Genomic DNA, 8,154 nt, shown 5'->3' with positions numbered 1-8,154 from the left:
CATCCTGTTGTCTGACCTGCACGTAACTCCAGAACCAAAAGCAATGGGAGTCGATGCTCAGCTGCCCTCTGAAAAGGCCCAGCGAACCACTCACTTCAAGGGCAATAAACTCAGGCCCAGCCAGCGATGCCCACATCTCATGAACAAAGCCATTCGTACAATCACATTTTAAGGCAGAAGTGGATATATTCTCGTCAAGTACGAGGGTGGAAAGGTTATGGAGGTAGGCAGGAACACAGATTTGCGGTTACAACAAATTAGTTCCAGAACATCATTTTGAAAAACAAAACAAAGATAAACATTCAGGCATTTAGGACTCCAGCATCTAAAGCTACTTCAATAAAGCATTTTACAACTTAATCAACTTTTCTATGTTAAAGATCACTGTGGCTCCAGGCTAAACATCCTTCCAATCTCAAATATCCAAAAAATAGAGGTCTCAAATAGTTGAGATGTAAAAATATTCTTTCAGAAAAAGAACAGACTGAACCGGGTTTCAACCCAGTCTTCACTGGAAGAACCGTTCCAAAATGAATTAAAAGGCATTTTAAATACCTACCCTTTCAAACTGTCAGGACACAGAATAAGCTGCCATCCCATGCCTTGACAATGTCCATGCACGTAGCTAAACAGAACAAAGTCCACGGCGACATTCCCATGTGCAACAGATAATCAAACTCTGTGCACAAGATCATCAGAAATAGGAACAAGAGTAGGCCATTGTGCCCCTTGAACATGCTCTGCCATTCAATATGATCCAATCTAATTGTGGCTTCAACCCCATTTTTTGATCTGCCCTGATAACCCACAACTCCATCCATCAAAAATCTGAATATATTCAAGGCCAATATAGACAATGACTGAGCCCCCGCCATTCTCTGATGGAGGGAATTCCACAGATCTCCAACTTTCAAAGACAAAATTCTTCAGCACCTCTGTCTTCAATGGGAGACCCCTCATCATGAAACTGGGACCCCCCACCCACCAGTTTTAAATTCCCCCCATTAGGGGGAAAAGCATCCTCAGCTTCCATCGTGTCATGGCCCCCTTCAGGATCTTATATTTAGATAAAATCATGTCTCATTCTTCTAAATGTCAATGGATACAGGCCCAACTTTTTATCATCAGAAATACAGCTCAATCCCAGAAATAGCTGAGGACCTTCTCTAATCTGCTTGCCTTTTCCCAATATCCCTCAATTCCTTTACTAGATTTTTTTATTCATCAATCTTAAGGCTTCATATTAATATGAGCATCTACAGCCATTAGCAGAAATGACAACTTCCAAACTTTACCCCCAGTCACCATGTGTGAGATCTTGAGGTATGGGAAAAGAAGTAGGTCGTTCAGCTCATCAAGTCTGCTCTGCAATATAATGAGCTCCCAATTCATCAACACCACACTGGAAAGGTATACCTCTAGTTTTTAAAACTTGACCCATGCACTTCCCTCCTCCCCAAACAGTTTCCACCACTCCCTCTCTTGGCTTGTCTCAATATCTTGAAAGCTTTGAGCAAACGACCTTCTTAATTCCAAGGAATACAACCCCAGCATGTGTACATCATCTCTCCTCTTACAATTCCTTGCAATTCCAGGACCACTCTGGTGAATCTCCATCACACTCTCTCCAAGGTCAGAGCATCCGTCGTGAGCTGCGATGCCCAGGACAACTCTCAGTGATTCCAGTGTGGTCTCACTTTGTGCAGCTTCCAGTCACATGTGGGCCATTCCTCTCGTTATAAAGGCCAGCACACCTTTAGCCTCTTTCATTATTTTCCATCCTGACGAATTTCTAAATGATCTGCATGTATGAACCTCTCTTTGGATCCCACTGTGGTTTCTAGTTTACCACCATTTGGAATTATTCTATGTATTAGAGCTATACAGCACAGGGACCAAGTGCGTTATCTTCTCACTCACTGAGTCCGTTTTCCTCCAGATATTGAGTGAGCATGAGTGACCATATAATTACGTGGCACGCTATGGAAATAAAACATCAAACATCCATATCTTTGCACCATATTAGCCAGATGTCAAAACGAGGCTGAGACCTGTACACAGATGCAGAGGTGCAGTGTAGGAATTGGAGAGCAGGTTAGCACACCAGAGACCTTGGAAATGAGGTTAATAGAATATTGATGGCCACATAAGCCAGACATTAGGCAGCGTGGGAGCCAGCTCCCATACAGCGTCAAGTCGCCACTAGAACCAGGCTCTACTTCTTGGCTTTCATGCCTGTCCAACAACACCACTTCGCATCGGTGATAATCCAACACTGACCTGCCAATCCAAGCTCCCAGGCACAGGGCTGAGCCAACCTGCAAGGCGAGTAGACGATGGCACACTGCCAGAGCACCTTAAAAATGACTCGAACAAGTGGGTTCTTGTCAGTGAAATGCTGCTGGGTGGACAGGAAGCCGAAGAGTTTGCTTCCATTCAATTTCCTTACAACCCTTTTCTCTCCTTTAAAAACTCCCAATGTTAATTCTGAAGCTCCCCCTGACATTCAGGGTTTCTCCTCGAAAAGGGGAACAAAAATAAGCCAGGCTCTCACATTGATTGAACTGTCTTTTAACAGGTCCTCAAGCCTAATAATTGATTGTCTGGGCCAAGGACAAATCACACTAAGTTTGAGAGCACTTTGCAATGCCCACCTCCAATGCCCCAAACCAGAAGACCACTATGATGCCCGTGCATATGAAACAGTATCATCTCTTACCACAGCAGTACTATCAGGCACTGGGTAGCACACATGCCTCCAAGTCGCAAGGGTCCCAGATTCAAGTCCCACTTCAGGGCTCGAGCACCACAAATAAATACTCGTGCCACTGCCAGGACTGAGGGAGTGCAGCACTGTCAGGAATGCAGGTTTTACGATGAGCCATGAAACAAAATCTTCACGGTCTGCTCCTGAGGACTGCAAAGGATATCACTGCAATATTTTAAGGGTATCTCAGATGTCCTGAGGCTAGCATTTATTCCTTAACCAAAGATCTCACAAGCATACCAAAAAGATTCGCCATTCATGATCATATTGTTGCTTGCACAAGTTTGTCAGGTGCAAGTCAGCTGCCACATTTAACAGCAATTAAAGAACTTTTGAAGTAAAGTATTTTGACACGTACGATAATCAAAAAAAAGCACTAGAAAAATTTAAGACTTTCCTTCTACCTAGCCCTGGAGAAGGAGCACCTGATGTTTGGCAGTTCATCCCAGGCTTTTGTGTTTCTGATTACACAGCATTGATGGCAGTCTGCACATCATGCTTCTGAACAGATGTGATTGAAACACTTAACGAACGTTGTAAAAATCACTAACTGTGCCGTAACTTCCATCTGGCATTAACTGAGCATCCAGTTGGATTGCGGGGTGGATCGCAAACTGTAAACAACAATTTTAAATAAACCTGACCACAAGGATAGCAGTCTAGAGCCATAATATCCACAAGCTCCCAAATGTTTGTTTTCACAATCAAAGCCTTGATGGACGTCAACTTCACTGCGAATTAACTCACTGTCTTGCCTTGCATCCTCAAAGACAGGCACAAACCCGGACCTCAAGCAGCTGCAGAACATATTGTGCATGTTGCACGTTAGAATGCGGGGTCACAGTCGAAGAATAAGGGTAAAGCCATTCAGGACTGAGTGAGTGAAGTAATTCTTCCTCATGAGTTGTGAACCTGTGGAATTCCCTACTACAGACAGCTGTTGGAGCCAGTTCAATAGATATATTCAAGAGGGAGCTGTACGTGACCCATGTGCCTAAAGAGATCAGGGGGTGTGGAGAGAAAGCAGGATTGGACACTGAAATTGCACAATCCCCAGCCATGATCATATTGAATAGTGGTGCAGACTCTAAGGACCAAATGGCCGACTCCTGCACCCATTTTCTATGTTTCTATGTGCCCGACCTCACTCTGAAGGTGACACAAGATTAACATGCAGTCATAAATACAAAAGTTCAAACCTTCCCATCCATCATGATGCTGATTAAAGACAGGGGAAGACTCTCATTGAAATCTCTTTCAACTTTACTTTTTGCGGCCCACAGGCCTGCAAATTATGACACGAGAACGACAAATTATTGCACGAGACACCACCGGTAGACAGGAGCTGCTTTACAGCTTACTTTTAATATAATTCAGCGGGATCTGAAATTCTCGGAGCTGTTGTTTGCTCTTTTGCAGCATAGATGTATTTACCAAGCCTTGACTCCCTGTACTGTTGACCATCGTGACTTGGGAGGATGGACCGTGGCAAAAACAGAAGCAGCACAGGAACTGCAGCCACTTGTAAATTTAATGAAGACGTAAAAATTGCATTTGTCTCTTTTTCGAAGATGATTCAGGTGCTTTCATGCATCTTGTAGGCTTGACGAATTAACCTCAAGCGGACTTCTGATTCCATCTCTTCCCTCAGTTGCTGACCCAGAATCGTGTTTGCTCAACAATTAGAAATTTTACATTGGCAGTGCTATAGCTTACATCTCATAATTCAAAATGAAAACACAGCCGCAATTTAAAATGCACTCAGAGATACAAGAACTGCAGATGCTGAAGTCAGAGATAACACTGTGTGGAGCTGGAGGAACACAGCAGGCCAGGCAGCATCAGGGGAGCAGAAAAACTGACGTTTCTGGTCGGGACCCTTCCTTTCTTTTTTCTGAAGGGTTCCAACCCCAAACGTCAACTTTCTTGCTCCTCTGATGCTGCCTGGCCTGCTGTGATCCTCCAGCTCCATACACAATTTAAAATTACCACAATCAAGATCAGAGTAATCTACTTTTACAAGAGATTATTTGGAACTAGTGCATTTTCATCCCACAAAGGAAAACAACACATTCTGATTGCCCCAAGTGCATTGCAAATTATTTCCTCACCTCTGTTACTGTTATTATTGTTTCCAGCTTCCAGTGTCACACTCAATTCTAAGCCTAAACTGTTCCGGGCAAATTTCCTGCAGCTTACTAACTAACGCAGAGCTTTATGAAAACCACATTCAAAAATAAACTGCATTCAAATACCTGTCATCAATATCTTGGAAGATTTACTACTCCTGATAATAAAGGATTTTTATTTAGGCCTGATGAGAAAAAGATCCTACCGCTAGAAAAAAGATGCCCTCGCCGTCTGAACATGAGCAATGCCAAAGAAGATCCACAAACATTTAGAACTAAGCATTGTACTCAATACTGCATTAGAAGATGCAACTCATTCATCTTAACAAGCAATGCTACAGCAGGCCAACAAATTTCATTAATAGTACATTCTGGCCAAAATCCCTGTTATGACAAAGCAAGTCCTTTCATCTTAACATGAACAATGTCACGGAAGACCTACTTTTTATTCTAATTCACAGTGTCCAAGACTGCCGTTACCACAAATTGTGCCCTCGCTATTTTAGCCTAAGCAATGTCACAGAAGATAAGCAAATATTCATAATAATGCATTGTGCCCAAATCCTTTGCCATTAAGAACTACACGGTCACTCCATCTTGACATGTGCAATGCCGTGGAACATCTGCATTATTGCAAACGTTTCCATTGCGCTCTGAACTCCTATCATGAGGAAGTACATGACTCCTCTATAACATAAGCAATGCCACAGATGATCAGACACTTAGAACAAACCCTTGTGTTCAAACCTCCACTCATTACAAACCATGTGCTCTTTAGCCTAATATGCGTACTACCACAGAAAACCTTCATTATAACACCTGCTCCTCTCAGAAACCCATAACTGCTTGATAGTTAACAAACTGTGAAATTATAATCAGGTGAAAATGAGTCAAGTACTCCCACAAGTGAATCGCCCCACCAGGTTTGGTCTCAGAATGAAGGCTGATCAGGCCGCTATTTTGAAAAACTAAACCGTGGCTCTAAGATAAATCAAAACAGTGCTCCAAAAACTTAAAAACACACACACGGGTGGATCGAGCAGTTAAGATAACGCCTCACTTGCATGGAACACCACACAAATTCAGGACTTTGGCGAGTATCGAGTAACCACTAGATTAGAGAGCTGAGGCATGGGAAACCTGAAGTTGCTCACTGGATCAACATGAAGATTATTGGAAGATTATTGCTCCGAGACATCATCTTTCTCTCACCTCATCTCTATTCAACCCATTTAGGCAAGTTTCACATCTTTTTGGGAACTCTCCAACATCCAGGTTACAACATCGTAACATCAGCAACTGCAAAACCACCCTCCTCCATTCACTTCAACAGAACGAGCCAACGAGCTACATAATATTTCAGCTAAGGTAACAAGAAGGTCCAAACATGAAGAGATTAAGTTGGCAAGGTGCCAAAAGGGAACAGTCCCCAGTGGTGGCAGCAACATTTCCTATGACAAAAATCTACCAAGGGAGTCGAACAGGGATTCCCAGCCACAAATGACAAAAAAAATTTCCGCCCGTCTTTTATCCTTCACAGGTACACAGTCCAGTGAGGCCATTCGCACCCGAATTGCTGCAAACCCAATGAAGGCAGAGGCTACTCAGAACATCACACTTCTTTGAAAGAGCTATCCTGCTCATGCCACATCCTCACACTTGCACTTTACAAACGACAAAAATTCCGAGCACTTGCCTGATTCCCTCTCTAAATGTTTTCGCCACGTCGTCTTGGAAAGGAATCCCGAAACCTCCTGAATGACTTTAAGTGAACCGATGCATGCTTCTTGAATCTGGGGCACGTGGATCGGAACACTGTCCTGCACCCAACAACCACCCCCCCTAAAAAACACCACCACGCAGACCATAAAAGTGACCTGCCTCTTCCAAATCAATGCAAACCTTCTTGGCAAGACAAGAGAGGAATTTTTCTTTTCAAAATTAGTTAAAATCCTTATTTTCATTTTGTGGGGGAAAGATTGCGGAGATGGAAGTGATACATTTAAGGAAAATGCAAAGGGAAGAAAGAGGAAACTACCACAAAGGAAGACATGAGAGGAAAAAGACCTGAGAGGGCCTCAGAGTGAAGACAGAAGAAGAGGAATACGAAAGAGGGTCAGTTTGGAGTGGAATAGGAAAAAAAAGGATGAAAGAAGAAAGTTAAAAAATGCATGCGTAGAATGGGGTGAGAAGAATTTACTTGGATTTTTTATTGTTTGTCTGAATTTTTTGTGCAGGAAATGGGGGGAGGTGGTGGGAAAAAGTGAGGGAAAAAACTACAATAAGAAAACACCCCACAAAAGTCTTCAAGCCAGATGCAGATGCACACAGTCAGCCATGTTGAGGAGTAAAAGAGGGGGGAATACGAGGGAATATTAAAGACAGGCAGGAAGTGGAAGTGGGGAAAAGAGAGGCAATATTGAAAAAGGGGGAAGGGGTAAGAGGGAGAAAGTTAAAAAGGGAAGGGGAGAATATTAAAAGAGACAAGAAGAAAGGGGAGGGAATATTAAAAGAAAAACAGAGGGAATATTATATTAGACTGGGAACATTAAAAGACAGGAAGAAAATGGGAGGGAATATGGAGGGGGGCGGAAGAATATTTTTAAAAAATGACAGGGGGAATATTTAAACAAGGTGGGGACAGGGAGTGTAAGAAAGAAAGAGGAGGGTATAAAAAAAGAAAAAAGGAAGGAATATTTAAAAGAGAAAAGGAACAGATGACAAGAGAGGGAATATTTAAAAAAGGGGGAAGGTGAGAATATTTTGAGAGAGAAATAGAGGGAGAAATATTTACAAAAAGACAAAGAGAAGGATATTTAAAAACTGAGGGGAATGTTTTAAAAAAAGAAAAGGGAGGGGATATTTAAAAAACAAAAGAGGAATATCAAAAAAGGCAGAAAGAACATAAAATAAGAAGAAAGGGAAGGGGGAAGAGAGAAGGAATATTTTGAAAAAATGGAAGGGGAAGAGAGAGGGAATATTTAAAATAAAAAGGAAGGGAAGGGGGAAGAGAGAACATATTTAAAAAAGAAAGGAAGGGGGAGAAGAGAGAGAATATTTAAAAAACGAAGGGGAGAAGAGAGAGAATATTTAAGAAACAAAGGGGAGAAGAGAGGGAATATTTAAGAAACAAAGGGGAGAAGAGAGGGAATATTTAAGAAACAAAGGGGAGAAGAGAGGGAATATTTAAGAAACAAAGGGGAGAAGAGAGGGAATATTTAAGAAACAAAGGGGAGAAGAGAGGGAATATTTAAGAAA

Source organism: Rhincodon typus, chromosome 46 (assembly GCF_021869965.1).
Source record: "Rhincodon typus isolate 14 chromosome 46, sRhiTyp1.1, whole genome shotgun sequence".
NCBI classification, from domain to species: domain Eukaryota; kingdom Metazoa; phylum Chordata; class Chondrichthyes; order Orectolobiformes; family Rhincodontidae; genus Rhincodon; species Rhincodon typus.
This window is presented reverse-complemented; position numbering follows the sequence as displayed.